Genomic DNA, 21,789 nt, shown 5'->3' with positions numbered 1-21,789 from the left:
GCTATTTGACATGCTATTCATTCGTTCATTTATTATTCCGGTATTTATAGAGTGCTGCCTACTACATGCCAGGTGCTGTTCGAGGGACTTTCTCTACTATAGTTTGTTTATTATTTGCCACCCACCACTAGAATGTACATTGTATGATGGCTAGGACTTTGTTTTGCTCATCACTCTTTCCCTCCTAGAACAATGCCTAGCACCTAGGAGTTGAATGAATAAATATATTCAAATTTTAAACAAAAACATATTGAACATATAGAGGGTTGTGTACCAGATAATGAGGGAAAGATCTATATGAATAAGACATTGTTCTTGCCCTCAAGTTTCTTTTTTTTTAAATATGCTTTTATTGATTTAAAAAAAAAAATCTTTATTGATTTCAGAGAGGGGAAGGGAGAGGGAGAGAGAGAGATAGAAACATTAATGATGAGAGAGTCATTGATTGGCTGCCTCCTGCATGCCCCCCACTGGGGATCGAGCCCCCATCCCGGCCATGTGCCCTGACCAGAAATTGAACCGTGATCTCCTGGATGCTCAACCACTGAGCCATGCCTGCTGGGCTTGTTTGTTTTTTTTAGAGAGAGAGAGAAACATTGATCAGCTACCTCTTGCACACCCCTACTGGGGATCAAGCCAGAATGTGCCCTAACTGGGAAATGAACAGGCACCTTTTGGTGCATAGGACGACGCTCAACCAACTGAGCCATACTGGCCAGGGCTGCCTTCAAGTTTCTTAGTCTAAAAAATGACTATTTTGCCCTAAATAGTACTGTGATCTCTAGCAGGATGAAGTGATACATCATTTTGGAATTGGGGAGGTAAAGACTGATATGCAAGAGTATGGATGTCTTCAGAGACAAAGTCCTGCTTTGTCAGACTTATCAATAATTTGCTAAAATTGAAAGAAAACAAATGTGCTAAATTGTCTCATTGGAAATATTTGGTTTGTATTTAGCTTTTATAAAACCTTTAGCAGAAAAAGTACCTTTACGTACAAAAATTAAGCTAAAAGTTTTCCAAAAATAAAATTAGGTATAAATTTTAAAATTTAAATCAGTTTGAAATAAAATACAATAAAAATGTAAAAAACCCCAATTTGCACTGTTTCTTGGAGGGCAGGATTGATGATAGCTAACTGCATTACTGGCCTTTGGGGCAACAATTTGTGTTTGGTCTTGCCTTAACAGCAAAAGTTTCTTAACATTCCCATTATCAGTTTTAGTTATTTTTAGGAGTTATTAAACTCCTAAGAAAATTCTATCATAGCCACCTCCTCTTAGGATAAATAAAAGAGTTTACTATGTTTACCTCTTCCATATCTGAAAATTCTTTTCCAGAATCCCTGATTATCCACTTGTTAGCTGTTTGATCTTGAACCTCAGTTTCTGCACCTGTCATATAGAGATAAATGACACCAATCTTCTTGTGAGGATTAAGTGACTAATATAATGGTTTTGAGACTAGGAGAATGAAAAGGGGAAGGATGTAGAGGACAGGTAATTTCTTTTTTAGCAAATACTGTATATTTCTGCTTTATTTTGAAAGAATAATTTTAATAAGCACATTTCTAACGAGAGCAATGAAGCTTTTCTTTTTGAAAACAAAGTAATTATTGCTTTTTATTAGAGTAGCAGGTTTATAGAAAATACTTCCTTATCTCTCCATTCAGATACTTATGCCTATATTGCATGAAGGAAATGAAATGTTAGAACCCCCCCCAGGCTGCCCAGTCAGCGGTATCTAGGTAGGAAAACAACAATTTCCCTTTAGATGAAATTGAAACTCAGAAGACAGTAGTATTTGAGACATACTCAAAGGAATCTTTGATGATGATAACAGCAATAATAGTAATGGCTAACCTTGGTGAACCAGGCACTGTGCTAAGCACGTTTTGTGGGTTGTCTTATTTTAACAACATAAACGTCGCTGGTATGGTGGCTCAGGTTTAGCCTCAGCCCATGCACCAAGAGGTCACTGGGTTTTGGGCTCAATCCCCAGCAGGGGGCGTGCAGGAAGCAGCAATTGATGTTGGTGTTTCTCATGGATATTTCTATATCTCTCTCTCCTTTCCTGTGTGAAATCAATAAAGACATATTAAAAAACAAAACAAAACAGAAAACTTAAAAAAAAAAGTTAAAAAAACCCCACAAGAAAACAACTATATGAGGCTAGTACTATGAGAAGAACAGTGTTAGGAGTGAGGAACATAGACTCTGAGGTCAGACCTCCTGCACTGACACCTCACCTTTGCCAGTAACTAACCGTGTGGCCCCTTGAGTAGGAAAACTAATTTTCTTCATCTGTGTCTGTACAATGAGGATAATAATAGTACCTGCTTCATAAAGTTGTAACGATTAAATGCTGTAAGTTGCCCGTCTGGCGTGGCTCAGTGGTTGAAGGTCGACCTGTGAACCAGGAGGTCAGGGTTCAATTCCCGGTTAGGGCACATGCCCGGGTTTCAGGCTCAGTCCCCAATGGGGGGCGTGCAGGAGGCAGCCAATCAATGACTCATTTATCATTGATGTTTCTCTCTCCTCCCTTCTCTCTCAAATCAATAAAAACATATTTAAAAAAAAATGATGTAAGCCATGTGAAGTGCTTGGCACATAGAAAGTGCTTACCAAATGTCAGCTGTTGTCATAATTCAAAAGTTATTCTCATTTAGCAGATGGAGAAACAAAGCTTAGCAAGGAATAAGGTTATTTGCCTAAGTGACACAGCAAATAAATGATGGAATTTACTCCCAGGCAGTCAGATTTCAGAACTCTTGTTCTTCACTCTTACTACACCACTTTCATGGGTTGAGGGGAAGAGACTGCATAAGAATTGCATTTTGTCCAGCTTGAGATAAACATAGATGTAAAGGGCAGGCTTGGGTTTGGACCTACCTAATCTTCATTTGTGATCTTAAGAATCTTACCACCATACCATGTGCTTGGTTATTCTTTGAGTTGATTCTTCCCTAGATGCAAAGAAATGAATGAGTGATGGGTTAATGATGGTCTTCTCCATAACTAACCCATTGGATGTTCCTGGCTGGGGCCAGGAATCAGAGCTGAATAAACACCAGTGCTGTTTGGATCAGAAGTAGAAGCTTGTCTGGTTGCTCTTGTTAGTATGATTGTTTCTCTTCTTAATAAACTGGTAATGATGAGAAGCAGAGCAATATACACATTAAACACTTTATTTGTGCCATGCATTTTACATGGATTATCTCATCTAATCCTTAAAATAATGCTATAAAATAGTTGCTTATTTTATATAAACAAAGAGAGGAAACTTTCTTAAAGTTACCCAGTAAGTGGTACAGCTGGGATCTGAATAAGCAATCTGGCTCCAGAGTCCATGTTCTTAACATCTACATTCTATTGCTTTTCTTCCTCCCTTACCTCTGTAAAGTATGTAGTGTGTACCTGATGGCTTAGTAGGGCCAGTTCTGTTTTTCCCATTGGAAAAATGGGAAGATTTTGACTGTTGGGCCTGTGATCTTGTCTTGACCCTGTCACCAACTTGCCTGGTCCAGAACCTCACTTTTCTTTTTTTCTTTTTTTAAAAAATATATCTTTATTGATTTCAGAGAGAGGAAAGGAGAGGGGGAGAGAGAGATAGAAACATCAATCATGAGAGAGTCATTGATCGGCTGCCTCCTGCACTCCCCCGACTGGGGATCGAGCCCTCAACCCCGGGCATGTGCCCTCACGGGAAATCGAACCCCAATTGCCTAGATCCTAGGTCGATGCTCAACCGCTGAGCCATGCCCGGCTGGGCCAGAACCTCACTTTTCTCAGCATATTGTCCTCATTCATTAAGCAGATGTGTCCCTCTAGATGGTCTCTTGAGATCCCTTCTAACTCTGATGTTCTGTGATTGATCATATGAAGTGAGGAGAGTAACAGCAGCTCAGCTCCTTGATTTTTTTTTCAGCTTGATTTTGAAGCACTGGTATTTGTGAGGTTTTAGGGAGTCTGCTTTTGCAGGGACATGCCAGATTTCAGGGCAGAGAGTGAGCCGCCTTCCTGAAGAAGGTAGGTATGGTCTCTTTTTTGAGGTTGGTTGCCAAGGGAACCTAGCCTCTGGCCAGCAACAGTCAGGAATGCTTTGGTTGAGGGTTGGGTATAGATAACTAAAACAAGCAGCACATTTAGGTTTCACTTTCCAACCTACCCCCCACCCCTCAGCTCACTTTCCTTTTCAAGCTGCTAGTTTTATATATGATAGGCACTTTCTATATGATAGGCACTGTTTTAAGTACTTTATAAAGTATTATTTAATCTTCATAGTTATATTATGAGGTAGGTACTTGTTCTATATTTACAGATAACGAAAGTGAAGCAAATGGAGTTAAATACTTTGTCTACATTTACTCAAGTGGAAAGTGGTATCAAATCCACTAACTTATATTGCCTGGTTGGAGCTGAAAAAAAAAGCATAGGGAGGACTCTATTAGTGGGTTTTGTTTGATTATTTTGTTTTAGTTTTATTTAGAATGATGGACCCTTGGAGTTGGAAAGGGCCTTTACAGTAATACAATCAAGCTCCTTGTCTCCAGGTTGCCATCTAGTTAGTTACAGGAATGCTTTCAATCATTCCCCTTACAGATGATCGTCCTGTTTTGTTTTATTTTATTTTTATTATTTTATTATATCATTTTATTTTATTATTATTTTATTTAATCCTCACCAGAGGATATTTTTTCCATTGCTTTTTTTCTGAGAGAGTGGGAGGGAGGGGAGGAGAGAGAGAGACTCACAGAGACAGAGACAGACAAACATCTGTGTGGGAGACACACATTGACTCGTTGCCTTCTGCACGTGCCCCTCCCCCTGTGGACAGGGAGCAAACCAGAGCAAACCGCAACCCAGGTACTTGCCCTTGACCGGGAATCAAACCCCCCCAGTGCTCCGTGGAGCCACACCTGCCAGGGCCCAAGTTTCTTTTGAACACTTTGATCACTGGGAAACTCGTCACTTCTTGAAGAATCCCATTATATTGTTGAATAGCTCTCAATGGGTAGGAAATGATTTGAATTGTAATTTAATGAGATGATTTATCAGTTTTAGGCCTGTCCCGGAGAACCATGTAGGAGAAATATAATCCATCTTCCACATGCTAATCTTGTGAATGTTAGAAGACAGTCTTTGTATTTATAAGGCATATTGGTAGTCTTCTTGTAGCATCTAAACTTGCATTCAATTCAGATTGGTCTGCACAAAAGCAATCTCTATCTCTTACTACTTTGCAAGTAAAGCTTTGCAACAAATTTATGCTTTACTACTTGTGATTAGTTAGGCACAAAGTATGGGCCCTTCCCATGTTTTTGGAGAATGAATGGATAATGAACTGAATCTATACAATTGTATATGAGTCTGGAGGTAGTTTCCTACTCTTGTGATCTCTAGGACATCAGTTCGCTGCCCTGTACACAGTCAGAGCTCACAAAATGGCTGGAAGTTTCTCTGGACACTTGATGAAACTGCATTACTTCATCAGACCACTAGGTGATGAACAACTCACAAACCCGGACTGCTAGGTCTGGTTGTGTACAGGACAGTTTTTGCCTGTACTCTGAAAGGCCGTCAGAAGTCATCTAGTGCAACCTCATTAAAAGTTGTGTGTTTTTTTAATATGTTTTTATTGATTTCAGAAAGGGGAAGGGAGAGGGAGAAAGAGCTAGAAACATCAGTGAATGAGAGAGAGTCATTGATTGGCTGCCTCCTGCACACCCCGCACCAGGGATTGAGCCTGCAACTCTGGTACATACCCTGACCAGGAATCAATCAGTCGTGATCCCCTGGTTCATGGGTTGACGCTCAACCACTGAGCCATGCCGGCCGGGCTAAAAGGTTTTTTGAGGGGAGGGATACACATCTGTGTATACTTTTTCTTTTTCAGCTTTGTTCCAATTTTAAATATTAATTTGAGTGGGACACTGCTTTGAGTGATTTTCGTAGAAAAGGGACATGGATGATACTTTATAGGTCCTTATATGTCCAAATATTTTTTCTTTAACCTTCATGTATATAAATGATATCTTGTCTGGATTTAGGATTCTCGAATAGTAGTCCTAGCCTTTACAAAGTCTCTATGCAGCTTTTTACTGTCTTTGGTTTCTAGTGATACAAATAAAAAGTCCTATGCTAATAGGATACTTTTTTCTGTGTAAGTAATAACCTGTTCTCTCTTTCTGGAAGTTTGTAAATTTTTTCTTCATGCTTAATGTTTCATGTCTATTTAAAATAACTCTGCTTGCCACTTGACAAACCTTTTAGACTTAAAAACTTAGGTTTTTCTTAGTTCAGGGAAGTTCTGTTGCTTTTTTAACCTCCTTTATAGATGAGGAAACTGAGCTCAAGGTTACTCAGCTAGTTAAAACTGAACCTCAAGCAAATAACCTGACTCCTTTGTGAACTAGACTTTCATTGTGTTGGATATTGCTCTAATGAGAAGGCCATCATGAACAACTTGAAAATTTCTTAGTGAGATAGGAATTTTGCAAGTATCTGTGGGGAGATGAAGAAGGAAGAAGAAAAGATTTAATTCATTAAAAATTAATATGTGGTCCATTTGAAGGACTGCAAAATTCACCAAGTCCCCTGGTATCTCAGTTATTGGAGCTATCCCAAAGCTCTAAAACTTAAAGCCAGGAAGTTGATTGAACACTTGGAGAATTAGATGTTTGTTTATCAGAATTTGGGTAAGCATGGTCATGCCCTATTATATATATATTGGAAAACATAAAAATGGCATCTGAAGGCTTGGAGACAGACATCATAAACTGTCTTATCAGTGGTCTGGTTTCTGTTTTGAGTTCCAGCCTGGGACTCTGTTTTGTTGGGAATCACCTATTCTTGGCTCTGTTGATCTTTGGATTTCCCCAGTCCTTCAGTCCCTTTCAGTTTTGAAATGAAACCTACTCCAGAGGGCGAGGTCAGGTACCTGAGAGGACTTTGACAGCTCACACCAGGTTGTTTTCTTTCTAGAGTCGTCTGGTGTGTGACTGTGTGAGACATAAGGCTCAGCAGGCTGTGATATAGACTAATTGATGGTGAATCAGCCTTGCTTAAGACCTAGGCAGTATCATTTCTTTGGGTAACCAGGAAAACATGTAGATGAAATATACTGTCTTTCATCCTCAGAAAGTTGAAAGTTGAAAGCACAATCTCTAGAGATCTGCCATGATCTCTCCCTGCCTTTGGTTTACTGAAGAATGAAAGGCTTTACTCAGTGTCTTTTCTCCTCATTTGTGGAACCTCTTCTTTTCAGGAAGGAGCCAGGTCCCTGGCTGCTTTCTGCTGCTCCAGCTTTTAAACTTTTATACTGTGCCTCCTGGAATTGCTTCTGATACGAGGTGACTTTTCTAGATATACCTAGACACATATCCCCACATACCCTGCTCCTGACCTCTTTACATAATGTAGCTTCTTTTCTTACCTTGGCTATAAATCTGGTTTCCACCATATTACAGCACTTCACTAGGAATTTTTATAAGTGCAGTTGGCTTGCTCTTCAACTTACCCCATACCTCTTCCCCCTGTTTTTGGCTGACTCTCCCCTAGCCCCATTCCCCAGCACTGCAGAACTGCTTCCAGACCTTCAAATACCTTTTCTCCTTTGAGACTTCTGATGGCCAGCAAGGCTTCCTGATCCCTGTCCTTGATGCTGGCATCTATACTCATTCTCCCATGTTTGTTTAGGACTTTGGTGTCTGACTTCCCCTCCTGGGGCTCTGGCCAGGACAGGGAAGTGGTGACCAGGCTTAGCATGAGGCCAAGGAATCAGGGTAGAGCTGGAATTGTGGGGCTTGGTATTAATGTTACAGACATGGGCAGATGGAAAGCCAGAAGATCAGAAGATCAAGCCTTTCCTTCTTCAGTGGGGATGGAAGGGACAGAGAAAATTTAGTATCTGAAGCAAAGGAGGTTCCTTTGTATGCTTCCTCTTCTGCCTAATAAAAAAAAAAAGTTATTTTTTTAAGAACAGGTTCATAGCAAAGTTGAGGAGAAAGTACAGAGATTCCCCCTTTTTTGGGAAAAATTGATATTTAATGTTATAGAGAACATACCTTTAAAAAAAATCAAAACATTGTAGATATTTTGAATACTCCTCCCACATTTAATTATTTCTAGAGGTAACCTGTTGGTTTGGAATGTACCTTCTGGACTTTTTTCTGTATGTTTACATACATGTGTATGAGCCTAGAAAAATATTTAAAGTATTTTTGTGTTTTATTTATTTACACAAATAAGGTTTCATTTTATGTATTCTTGTATTTCTTTCTTTGATTCAGTAATATGCCTTGACAATATTCCATACTTATTTTTTTTGGCTACTGTATAATATTTTATAGAATAGATATACTGTATTATATTTAGCTATTTTCCTATCAGGGGATATTAAGGTACTTCTAGTTTTTTGTTGTTATGTTTTTGTGTTTTTTTTAATCTTCACTCGAGGATAGGATATTTTTTCCATTGATTTTTATTTATTTTTTATTTTTTAGAGAGAGTGGAAGGGGGAGGGTGCAGGGGGGAGAGAAACATTGATGTGATAGACACATCAATTGGTTGCCTCCTGCACACACCCCAACCGGGGCCCGGGATCAGGCCTGCAACCGAGATATGTGCCCTTGATCAGGAATTGAACTTGAAACCCTTCTATCCATGGGCAGACGCTCTAACCAAGCCAAACCAGCCAGGGTGAATGATTCTTGTGTTTTAGGCCTGTTCCTAGGCCTTTTTCCCCCTTTTTCTCATATTTTCCCTAGGTGATCCCAACCTCTCTGGCAGCTTCAGTTACCATCTACACATGGATGATGCCCAAATCTCTCTCCAGGTCAGAATATCCAACTGCTCATATGGACAACTCCACTGGATTGTTTTGCAGCCTTGTGCTCTTACCCACGAGCTCCTCATCTAAAGTCATGTGGTAAATAGCACCACTGACATACATAGTTGTTAGGCCCCAAAGCCTAGTAGTAATTTTATTTGTTTATTTTAAATATGTTTTTATTGATTTTTAAAGAGGAAGGGAGAGGGATAAAGACATAGAAACATCAGTGAGAGAAGCATCATCGATTGACTACCTCCTGCTGGGGATCAAGCCTGAAACCCCGGTGTGTGCCCTGAACCAGAATCGAACAGTGACCTCTTGGTTCCTGGGTCAACGCTCAACCACTGAACCACACTGGCTGGGCCTAGTAGTAATTTTAAGTTCTCCCTTCCCTTCCCACAGCCAACAACCAGCTTATGACTAGGACTTGTCCTCCCCAATATTTCTTGAATCCTCCTTTCTGGAATGCTTTCTTTCCTACTTCATTGCCACTACTTTGTTTCTGTTTTTTTTTTAAAATATGTTTGTACTGATTTCAGAAAGAGGGAGAGAGAGAGAGAGAAACATCAATGATGAGAGTCATTGATCGGCGGCCTTCTGCATGCCCCCCACCAAAGATGGAGCCCATAACCTGGCATGTACCCTAACCGGGAATCGAACCATGACCTCCTGGTTCATAGGTCGACGCTCAACCACTGAGCTGTGTCTTAGGATGTCAGAGTGAGGTCTAGGCATTTGGCCTGGTTTATTGTCATTCTTCTTATTCCATCATCTTTGGTGATGGAAGTGTTTGGCTGAACCATCTAACATTCTACTTGACTTTCTCTAAGACAATTTATAAGATCAGAGTAAATCTGGCAGGGAACTTGTCCATGAAGGGGGCATGAATGCTGAAGACAAACGTTGAGGATCTAGGTAGGCTGATTATTTATTTCCAATGGCTTATGGCAGAATAACAGAGAGGAGTGAAATCCTGAGCAAGGAAGGAAGCAAAAAGGCCTAGGGATAAGGAGAGGCAAAGATGAAACCGGAAGCTGAATCATTAGGTCAGAAACGTAGAGAATCAGGATAGTGGGTGGAATGTAAGAAGGGACAGAACAAGAAGTTCAGGATTAGGACCATAAATAATCTTGGGGATTACTCACATCATCTTTTAGTCTTCTTAGCTCTTTAGTGTAGAACCAGTTTTTGGATTATAGGAAACATTAGGTAGTTGACATACAGGGGTTTGAGCTAGATTTCATATTACTTTGTTTATATTTTGTGTGCTATTTACAATCAAATCCTACCTTGATTTCCTGTAGAAATTCTACCTTACCTTTTTCCCCTACTTCAGTTTCTGCTCCCAAGAGCCTACCTTCACCCCTTTTAAATATATTAGGTTCAACTAACTCATCTTTGTAAAAAGATTTCTGTACAGAAGCCTGCAGCAATCCTGGTGCTCCCTTCAGGCAGGATGAACAATCTTTCAGGCTAACTCCTCTAACCAGACCAGGCATAGGAGCTGGCCTCAGCAGCCTCAGGAGTTCAGGACACTCTGCCCAGCCTGAATTTTCTGTCTGAATTTTGGGGAGGGACATGGGAGTATAGAATATAGGGTGTTACTCTTACAGGTGAGGCATAGTTAGGAGAAATGGAAGACTGGCTGGGTGTACATAGATGGTAGCATCTGAAGGTATGTAGGCAGTGGACTTCAAAGTTTCTGACCTGGAATGGTCCTTGAATTTATGTCAGCATTAGGGGTTTCTGATATGCCAAGTAGAGGAGTGCTAGTCATTAGTCCTGTATATTTTTCTGTGTAGCCTGGAGCTCTTCTGCAGACTGACTAGTAGCTGGCATAATGGTGGGTGCTGAGGGGGAGTCATTGGGATAGAAACAGTACTTACTGAGGAGGGGTGTGTTCTCTTTTGAAGGTTGGATGGACTATGTGTGATTATATGGGGCATTCTAAGGCCCAGTCACCTAGCCTATGTGAGGCGAGGCATCTGTACTCCCATCCTAGGGCTTCACTAGGAAAACCAACCTAAGAGAGCTAGAGATCATGGCCTTTGTTAGTGATTGCCCCAAGAGCGTGAGTGTTCCCAACTTTGACTCCTCTGTTCTCTAACCCACAGGCTCTGATGTCCTGCCTTGTGTTTTCTACATTGTGGCCTTCAGATTTTGTTATCCATTCTGATGACTCTTTCTATATTACTCCATACCCAGCTTGACTCTTGGCTCCATACACTTCCCTAGTTTTAAAAAAGTTATATATTTTTGAGATTGATTTTTATTTTCATTTTTATTTTTATTATCTTCACCTGAGGATATTTTTTCCATTGCTTTTCAAAGAGTGGAAGGGAGAGAGAGATAGAAACATCGATGTGAGAGAGACACATTGATTGGTTGCCTCCAAGCTGACCAGGGCCAGGGATTGAGCCTGTAATCAAGGTACATGCCATTGGCTGGAATCTAACCTGGGACCCTTCGATCTGTGGGCCGACGCTTTAACCACTGAGCAAAACTGGCTAGGGTTATATTGATTTTTAGAGAGAGGAAGGGAGAGAGGGAGGGAGGAACATCAATGTGAGAGAGAAACATCAATCAGTTGCCTCCTGCACGTGCCCTGATCAGGAATCAAACCCGCCACCCTTCGGTATACAGTACGACGCTCCAACCAACTGAGGCACTGGCCAGGGCCATAGTCCCTTAGTTTTGACATTGCCAGCTAACTTCAAGTGAGGGCCTTCCTCCATTAGCCCTCTTTTTAGAGCTATGATTTTGAAGCTTTAACGCATCAGAATTACACATGGGGGCAAAGGTTGCGGAGGGGGAGCTGGATACTTAAAATGCAGATTCTTGGTCTCTCCTCCTAGCTATTCTGATTCAGTAGGTATGGGTTGGTAACCAAGAATCTGCATTTTGATTGACTTTCCTGGTGACTCTGACACAGTAGTCATCATCTGCAGATCATATTCAGAGAAACTCTGACTTAAAGGACTCTGCTTGACCCTCTATCCCTAAAAGGGAAGGAAGAGGATTTGAACCCTTTACTTGGATCCTAAGGTCCTAGGAACCTTAGTCATCCATTGGGTACAGTGGATAACTGTCTCTGTATACCAGCACCTGTCTTATCATTGCCATAGTAGGTACAGAGCCCAGATGAGGTAGTGGGTCTTAATGACTCCCCCATGGCAGATCGGTATCTCTGGAATTTACAGGGGGCATTGAATTTGGATTCAGAAGGCAGGCTAGAACATAGACCTTGAAGGCTACCAGTTGCACTTTAGATTTATCTCTGGATGCCTCTTTCCTGTGCACATAGATCCAGCCCTAGTATAGATTGTCTTCATTTGGTCTCCAAACTGTCTTCACTTGCCACTGTGGTCATCCTCTATATAGCTTCCACTGTCCTATAAAACAGCTCATCCTGTCAACCTGTCTCTCTCCTTTTCAAATCCTCTATTGCATTTCTATTATCTGTACTATCAAGTCCACATGTATCAGGTTGGAAGAAACAGTGTTGCATAATTTTGTCCAAATTGTGTTTAGAAGGCCCAGCAAAAACTGTTTCTCAGGGCTTATTCCAAGCCCCTCTTCCGTCTTATCTCCATCTGCAGGTACTCTCGAAGTTCCTCGACCCCTTATTCATCCCTCTCGCTTCAGGGCCTTTGCAATGCTATAGCCTCTGCTTAGAACACTCTTTACCCAGCTCTTCGCCTCATTATCCCCTGTCGTTATTTTTATTTTTTTACGATTTTTAAAATTGATTTTTAGAAAGAGAAACATCCATCAGTGCCTCCTGCACACCCCCAACTGGGATTTGAGCCCGCAACCTTTTGGTACATGGGACGACACCCAACCAACTGAGCCACACTGGCCAGGGCCCCCTTACTTTTAAGTTTCAGTTAAGCATTATCTCCTCCTTAGAGGTCTTTTCTGGCCACTCCATACAAAGCAGCTCCGTGTTACACACACATGCTATTTAGCACCCTGTTTGCTTCCATTAGCTTACTTACCAGTTTTTACTTGTTTGTCTGTCTTTCCTCCTAGATTATAAACTCCACAAAGGCAGGGACTTTTTTGTTAATGATTGTATCTTCAGTGCCTAGTGTACAGAGATACTCAAGTACTTGTTGACTAAATTGCCTTTCACCTTGTTGGTACCTGTGTTGGTGCTTTGTGGTTCTGCACAACCCTCACCCTTTGATGTGTTGTTGCTTCTGCCAGGAGCCCCCTTTCTCTCAACTGGCCAGATTTCTTCTTGTCCTTTACCACTTCTCTAAGCAATCCCTTACTTCCCCAGGCAGTACTAGTTCAACAGAGAAGACATTTTGGTCCTCTCGAATGGACTTTTGCCCTGCATGGTAATTTCACCTGTATAGGAGATAAATAGTATTGCCCTTAGTTTACAGTTGACAAGACAGAGGCTCTGAGAGAGAGATTAACTTGGAAATGGCAGAACTGAGATTTGAACCTCGATATGTCTGTAGAGTCCTCACTCATTCTACCTCACTGTGCTCTCTCTAAAAGAAACAAATAGCAACCTTACAGACACTGAAGTGAAAGAGGTGCTTTTAAAAAAAATTACTTAGGTAATAAAAGTATATATATGAATATATTTTTAAAATTTCCTCAGAGTTAAACACAGTAAAAGGTATACTATTGACAAGCCATTTATAAGGATGATGGAGTAAAGGGTGACTGTAATATTCAGAGGATGATGTGTATTTCATGTGTTTCTTCGTTCATATCTTTGGGGACTCCTGATAATGACAAAGTCAACATACAACCTAGTAGAAGTGAGTCAGGGTGAAACACTATTAAATTCAAACCAAAGCTAATGTCAGCCATCATTCATAGTTGCTTGGAGGATAAAGGATGAAGTCTGAACATTTTTATTGAGAGGAAAAATATGCAAAATTGGTCTACAAAGCCTTTAATACGTTTTGCTTAAAAATGCATCATATATTGATAAGGTACTAATTGAGTAAATTATGGTAGATATTACCATATTATGCAGCTATGAAAAAGATACATACACACATAGCAGTAGTCTCCAAGATCTGTCGTTAAGAGAAAACTAAAGGTGCAGAATAGTGCCTGTGGCATGCTAGCTTTAGTATTTGTATGAAAAAGGGGAGGACTCTATGTACTTATTATACCCAGACTACCTCTGGGAAGTTTGTTTTTGTAATATCTTTTTGTGTTGCTGAAGTTTTTTCTTACCCATGTGTGGATTGCCTTTAAAAAAAATTGTAGTAAAAAACATAACAAAATTCACCATCTTAACCATTTGTAAGTGTACTATTCAGCAGTGTACAATATACGCACATTGTTGTGCAACAGATCGCCAGAACTGAAACACTTTTCTCTCTCGTAGAATAAAAGTCTTTATCTTCGGGCATTTATGGAAATACAATTCTAAATCTCAGACAATAATTATCATTTGTGTATAGAATCTTCTTTGTGTGTTTACAGCTATTCTTGTTATAATTTAGTTATTGGTAAATAAATGTAAAGGCAGGCAGACATTTGAATGAAGTTTGATTCACTTTCTGTTTCCTCAGTCCCATTCCCCACAACCTGATGCAATTCCTTTTCATAAAACTGAAACTATCACCACTGAGCTACTTTTTGATAAATCCAATGAACTGTTTTTGGCTCTTTGCTTTTTTCTCTCTCTCCAGTTCTTAGCACTCTTGTCTGTTCCCCTCCCTCTGTCTCTCTCTGTCTCTCTCTGTCTCTCTCTTTCTTTCTTTCACTTATTTTATTGTTGACAGTATTATAGATGTCCCCCATTCCCTCTTCCCTCTCCCCGCCAACACCTGCCCCACCCCAGGCCTTTACCACATTATTGTCTGTGTCCATGGGCTATGCATATGTGCTCTTCCGTTAATCTCTTAACCAACCTGCAAAATTGAAACTCTTTTTTTTTTAATCCTCACCTGAGGATATTTTTTCCATTGTTTTTCAGAGAGAGTGGAGTGTGTATGGGGGGACACAGAGAGAGAGAGAGAGAATGAAACATTGATGTGATGTGAGGGAGACACATTGATTGGTTGCCTCCCCCACATGCCCCGACCAGGGCCAGTTGTCATACCTGCAACTGAGGTCCGTGCCCTTGTCCAGAATCAAACCTGGGACCCTTCAGTCCACGGGCCGACGCTCTAACCGCTGAGCCAAGCTGGCTAGGGCAAAACTGAAACTCTTAATACCCATTAAAGAATTCCTCATTTTCCCCTCCTCCTAGCAATTACCAGTTTACTTTCTCTTTTTATGAATTTGACTACTGAAAATACCTCATAAAAGTGGAATCATACGGTATTTGTTTTCTTGTGACTAGCTTATTTCACTTTGCAGAATGTCCATAAGGTAGTTCTTCCATGTACCATGACAGGATTTTCTTCCTCTTTAAGGCAGAATAATACTCCATTTTAGGTATATACCACATTTTGTTTATTTATTCATCTGTCAATGTATTGTCTTTTATAAACTTTTAAAAAGTACTTTGCTTGCCCTGGCCGTTGTGGCTTAGTTGGTTGAGCAGCATCCCATGCACCAAAAGGTCGCTGGTTTGATTCCCGGTTTGGGCACATGCCCGGGTTGTGGGCTTGATCCCTTGTGGGGGACATGCAGGAGGCAGCTGATGAATGTTTCTCTCTAATTGATGTTTTTGTCTCTCTCTCTCCCTTCTCCCTTCCTCTCTCTTAAAAAAAAAAAAAAATGGGCCCGGCCGGGCGTGGCTCAGCGGTTGAGCATCGACCTAGGATCCAGGCAATCGGGGTTCAATTCCCAGTCAGGGCACATGACCAGGTTGCAGGCTCCATCCCCAGTAGGGGGCGTGCAGGAGGCAGCTGACCAATGAGTCTCTCATCATTGATGTTTCTATCTCTCTCCCTCTCCTTTCCTCTCTCTGAAATCAAAGATATACTTTAAAAAAAAAAAAGGACTTTGCTTCACCCTATACATATGATTCTACAGTGTTGAATATAAACGTGTGTGTGTGTGTGTGTGTGTGTGTGTGTGTGTGGCAATAGGGAGAGGGGTTGTGGGGTTATTAAATTGTAGCTCTCTAAACTTTACAGCAAAGAGAAGGATCCCTTTTTTTCTAGTGAATGATCCCCATCTTTATGTCTTGGATTTTTGTATTTGAGATTTTTTTTTTTGCAGTGAAACCCATCTTTTATAGGAATGAAACAAAAAAGGGAGATTGACTTTGAAATTGAAGATATTTGTGTGTCAGGATACCTCACTGTTTGCCTTACTTTACTCACCCCTTTGTGCTACTAGCATCTCTGTGCTTCCTGTTCCATGCACTAGAAATTTTGGGGCCCCCTTTTTATAATGTGTTTCCTGTGTGTTGATTTTGTCTTTCCAAATGGAATTAATTCTCAAAGGCAGGAGACATGTCTTATGTTGTATCCTCTAGTCATGAGCATAATGGAAGTTGCTCAGAAACTACATTTTTAAGGAAGATAAGAGAGAGAGAGAAAAGAGTTTCCTGTTCTGAAGAGATGATTGCTTTTGGTTTTTCTCTGACTCATCTTGTACTCTTCACTAATGAAGAATTTCTTTCACTTGCAGACTAAGTGTGTTGGAGGGTGTGTGTGTGTGTGTATGTGTGTGTGTGTGTGTGTGTGTGTGTGTGTGTGTGTGTGTGATGTTCCCTGGTGAAAGCCCAGGAAAGAGCAGAAGCTGGCATGGGGTCTTTAGAGCTGTGGACTGATAGTGCGTCATGAGACTTCTGTGTTGGAGCCCTTAGGAGAATCTCAGGTTTCTAGCCTCTTCCTAATTTCCAGCCTGGGTTTTCATCTGTCAGCAGGACAACTGGATCTGTATGTCCCTTAGGCTTCTTAAATTTAGTAACACATAGTAGAAATGCTTGATATAAGTGATTTTTCATTTTGGTATTAGTATATGAAAGCACTTAACACAGGGCCCGACATATAAGTAGGTGCCCCAGAGGTGACAGAGAGTATGTGAGAAATATTTTCAAACAGATAAATCTTTCTCTAGGTCTCCTACCTCTACTCCTGTGCCTCTGCTCCTATGCTTAGGCTAAAGAGAGAGGGAATAGCAACATGGATTTCACCTTTGGGAAGCATCCAGTTCCTTGTTTGTGGCTTTATGCTTAGGCGAGAAGTGTAATCTCCCACAGAAACCTCACCCCAGACTGAAAATGTTCCAAACATACTAGCATGTCTGGTCATCTTAGGCAACTTTCCTAGTAGGACCCAGTCTTGAGAATCTTAGTGGAGAAGTATGTGAATCTCCAGGGTAGTTGTGACAAGGTGGTGGGTGTGCGGGGTTGCGCATGAGTTTAATGTAGCCAGGATAGCTTGTTAGGTGCAGGCATGCTCATAGGGTGATACAGGCGCTCATGCTAGGTGCAGAGCCCTGGCCTGCTGTGCCTGTCACCTCCCTGTGAATGTCCCTCTTGGCTGCTCTGCAAGGTATTTGGGGTTAAGCAGGAGATGAAATAGGGACTCTGAATCAGATAGCCTTCTTTTAAGTCTTACGGATCTTCAGGGTGGAAGTGTGCCTCTCAGGATGTTGAGCTTGTTCTGAAATTAGAGGAATCCCATCCAAGTATGGGAGGCTTTCCCTCCATCCTTCTTATGCCACCTCAGCTTACTTTGACTTGAAGCTTTTATCCCTTTCATCCTATCACTGGTCTGGCTTCTGGGAAGAGGAGGGAAAAAAGGGTGAGGGTAAATGGGGAAAGTTAAAGAACTGGGGGTATGTGGATTTGCTGTCCTTAAGTCATTTCTGGAACAAAGTGTAGGTGTGGGGAAGAGGATGAGTGAGTGGGTGGGAGAACAAACAAATGTCCCCTGTACCACTTGTCTGGCATTCAGCCTGGACCCTTGCTTGGTACTTTCATTTTCCTGTGTTGTTCCTCTCCCTCGTTTAAGGTATCACCATGTATACATATGTAATTTCATAACAATGGAATCATACCATAATGCTCTTTTCCTCTTTAATACTGTTTTGTAATCCTTTTTCATCTTTCCCCCCAGTTTTATTGAGATATAATTGACATATAACATTGTGTAAGTTCAAAGTGTACAATGTGATGATTTTATATGTATATAAAATAACCACATTCATCACCATACATAGTTACCTACTTTTTGTGTGTGGTAAGAACCTTTTATCATGGACATCTTTTTATGTTAACTAATACATAGTAAGTGGTTGAATTATATTTCAGTGTGTGGCTATACCATAATGGATTTTATTCTCTAATATTTAATCTAGTTATCTCATCTGTTATCAATGGGGTCTTTCCTGACCCCTTTACTTAAAATTGTAACAAGCCTCCTTCCTTTCCTGTCTCCTTTCTTTTATTTTTTTTCTGTAGTATTTAACACCACTTGATATACATTTAAAAAGTGTATTTGTTTATTGTCTAACATGCTCCATTAGAATGTAAGCCCCATGAAGACAGGGATTTTTATTATTATTTTTAATATCTTTTTATTGATTTCAGAGAGAGGAAGGGAGAGATGGAAACATCAACGATGAAAGAGAATCATGCCTCCTACTGGGGATTGAGGCTGCAACTCAGGCAATGTGCCCTGACTGGGAATCTAACCGTGACCTTCTAGTTCCTGGTGGATGCTCAGCCACTGAGAAACATTGGCTGGACTTTTTTCTTTTTTCTCTCCTACTGTACACCTGGTCACTATTGGTGCTCAATAAATATTTGTTGAATGAGTGAATTTGTTGGACTTTTTGTGTACTTACTGGGTTTTTAATTTGCAATATTTTTGTTATTAGGTACATTTTGTGATAAATACCTGGTATATAATTTTAGCACACTTGTATGTTTATCTCCTTAGGATAAATTCCAAGAAATGGAATGCACATTTAAAATGTTGATTCATGGAGCCAGACTACCCTTAAGAATGTTAACTTCTACCAACAGTGCATGAGATTGCCAATTTCTCCACATCATGAGTAACACTGGGTTGTGTATTTTTCATATTCCCCATCTGATAGGTGAGACATGGTCTTATCACTGTAACATAGTAGTTGTGAAAGCGACTCTGGAGCCAGCCTGTGGGGGCTTGATTTCTGACGCAGCCACTTACTGTGTGACCTTGGGTAAGTCGTTTAACTTCTCTTCCCTCAGTTTTATCTTTGGTAAAGTGGGTATAATGATAGTACCTATTTCATGGAATAAATCAGTTAATTCAAGTAAAATGAATTGAAATAGTAACTGAGATGAAGCACTCAATAAGTATGATTTAATTTACATTTCTTTGGATATTAAAGGTTGAACATCTTTTCAGATGTATTTTGGACATATTTTTCCTTTGGATCACTTATTCACGTCCTTTGCACATGTTCCCAGTAATATTTTTCTAATAATTCATAAGAGTTTAGGTGTTGACTATTATGTATGGTGCAGAATTGTTTGCAGTTTGTCTTTTGTCTTTTATCTTTGTTTACGCAGTTTTTTTCCTGCCTGCAAATTTTATGTTTTTAGGTAATCAAAATAATCTTTGTAGTTTTTTCTGCTTCTAGGCCAGTCTTTAGAAAAGGCACGCTTTAACATACATCTGTCAGGGGGGAGGGATTCGGGGGCTGGGTGAAATAGGTGAAGGGATTAAGCAAAAAAACAAACCAAAAAACCCCAAAACAAAAAAACTCATGATATAGACAACAGTATGGCGATTACCAGAGGGAAAATGGGGGTGGGGGGCGGTAGAAGAGGGTAAAGGGAGGATAAATGATGATGGAATGAGACTAGACTTTGGGTGGTGAACTCACAATACACTATACAGATGTATTATAGAATTGTACACCTGAAACCTATATAATTTTATTAACCAATGTCACCCCAATAAATTGAGTTAAAAAAATAAAAATATAAATAAAAAGAAAAGGCATGCTTTGTTACCTCAAAATTATAAAAATAGTTACCCATTCTCTTCGAGTACTTTGTGTATATGTGTATTTTAAAATCTTTAAATTTAAGTCTTTGATCCACCTGGAATTTATTTTGATAGGAAGACAGCAATTGTGATCTGGCTCTATTTCTTTTTAGTTGGGTAGTTTCCCAAACCCATTTGTTGAAGAAGAAGGATTAAGAGCAGGAGCAAGAATCAGGAAGGGTTCTTCAGGGGAATCTGTTCTCCCCTCTTCTAATTTGAAAGTAGGATATCCTAGAGATAGCAAATATCCATTTCAAACTCAATAGTCATTCTGTTGCTAAGCTGTGGGATGAATATGCTGGGTAAAGCAGTTTGAGATCAGAACTCACAACTTGACTCTAGGTGATGAGACTGCTATGCTCATTGGTGCAATTCTGTACTGGCTCTGGAGGGTCCTCCTAAGTGGATCATAACTTGGGGATTGTTTTGAAGTGTCTGTTACTAGTTTGGAATGATAAGCTCTGTGTTGTTCAAGAAACAAATGAAGTGACAGTAGCAGATCTTTCCTCCAGCCTGGGGGTATTGTTAAGTATTGGTTAGTAATAAACTCATTGTGTTCTAGTTCTGGCCTCATTAGCTTTTTTTGGAACTCTAGTCCTATCCAGTTGCTTGCCTTTCACTCAAGATAGAGGGAGGATGGTTCTCCCATGGCAGCTACTATCTGCCAGAGATGATAAAGAAGGTAGCTAACTTTTACATGGCATATATTATGTGCCAGCAACTGTTCTAAACACCTTACAGATATATATACTCTTCAGGAAGTAGGTCCTCTGTACTGAGTTGAATAGTGTCCCTCCAAAAACTTGTGTCCTCCTAGAACCTATGAATGTCGTTTTATTTGGAAATAGGGTCTTTGTAGATGTAATCAAGTTAAGTTGAAGTCATACTGGGTTAGGGTGGGTCTTAATCCAATGACTGGTGTTCTTAGAAGAAGAGAGAGACATACACAGAGGGAAGATGGCCAGATGAAGATGGAGGCAGAGATTGAAGTTATGCTGCTACAAACCAAGTAATGGGAAAGATGACTGACAACCATCAGAAGCTGGAAGAGGCAAGGAGGAATTCTTCTCCAGAGCCTTCAGAGGGAGCACAGCCCTGCTGACACCTTGATTTTGGACTTTTAGTCTTCAGAACTGTGAGAGAATAAATTTGTTGTTTAAAGCTGCCAAGTGTGTAGAATTTGTTACAGCAGCCCTATGAAACCAGTATACACTCTTCATTATCATCTTCATTTTCAGGTAAAGAAATGGAGGCCCGAAATGGTTCAAATATTTGGAGATTTCTCTAGGCCACTGCTCTGCTGGCTGGGCACTTACTCCACCTTCACCACAGCCATCAACTTCTGGTAGTGCTGGGGCTGAGCTGTTGGAATAGCTCCTTTCTATAACAGCAGGCACAGCCTTTCCCCATCCTTGCTCACTTCACATCCTAAAGCAGAAACTTCTCATGAGGTTTCTATTGCCTGATCATTTCACTAGGTCTCTTCCTGGCTCTAACCCTTCAGGTGAAATCAGGCTTTTATTTTTCATTTCCTTGCAATGACAGAGAAGTGTGGGTGATATTTGAGGGGGGAGGGTAACCCAACTTCTTCTGGCAACTGAATTATACTTCTGATTTCTGGCCCATTATATTTCTTAGAATTTTTGTCAATAGACAACTGAAGTCTTATTTTTCTTTGGAGCTTTTAGGATCTCACACACAGCTCATGTGGCACATATCACAGTTTATGGCTGTGAGCAGAGAAGGAACTGCTTCATGGTAGTACTGTCTGTGGCTCCCCTGATCACCTTCTTGATAGCACAAACCACCACAGTGGCCCTCTCCCCTGCCACTGTGGGTGGTGGGGATAAGGACATTATCTGATCCATCTCATCTGCCTGAATAGCTCCTTGTTTGCCCATGGTCTCTGCTGGCATCTCAGAAGAGGTTTCTTCCTGCATCCTGTTACTGGCTCTGGAATCTTGTCTATTTTTCACTATAACCTTTTGCTTTGGATCCTGCTCTTATTGTCAGCTCCTCTCACTAGACTGAG

The 21,789-nt window shown here is 40.5% G+C and overlaps 1 protein-coding gene across 13 annotated transcripts in view; it reads left to right on the top strand.

Annotated features, from left to right (window-relative positions):
• The window catches only part of ASPRV1 (aspartic peptidase retroviral like 1), a 136,188-nt gene that overhangs the window by 7,312 nt on the left and 107,087 nt on the right, over positions 1-21,789 (top strand). For 6 of the 13 annotated variants that reach the window (XR_014000188.1, XR_014000189.1, XR_014000190.1 and 3 more), the window contains one exon: positions 18,820-18,924. The gene's annotated coding sequence lies outside the window, so the exon portion shown is untranslated. Of the gene's footprint in view, positions 1-18,307; positions 18,536-18,819; positions 18,925-20,685; positions 20,925-21,789 lie in introns of those variants that run through there. The other 7 variants (XR_014000192.1, XR_014000193.1, XR_014000195.1 and 4 more) reach the window with 4 other exon arrangements.

This window comes from Miniopterus schreibersii (genome assembly GCF_964146895.1).
Source record: "Miniopterus schreibersii genome assembly, chromosome: 13".
Classification (NCBI taxonomy): Eukaryota; Metazoa; Chordata; class Mammalia; order Chiroptera; family Miniopteridae; genus Miniopterus; species Miniopterus schreibersii.
The sequence above is the reverse complement of the archived record's forward strand: the minus strand, read 5'-3'. Positions and strand labels throughout refer to the sequence as shown.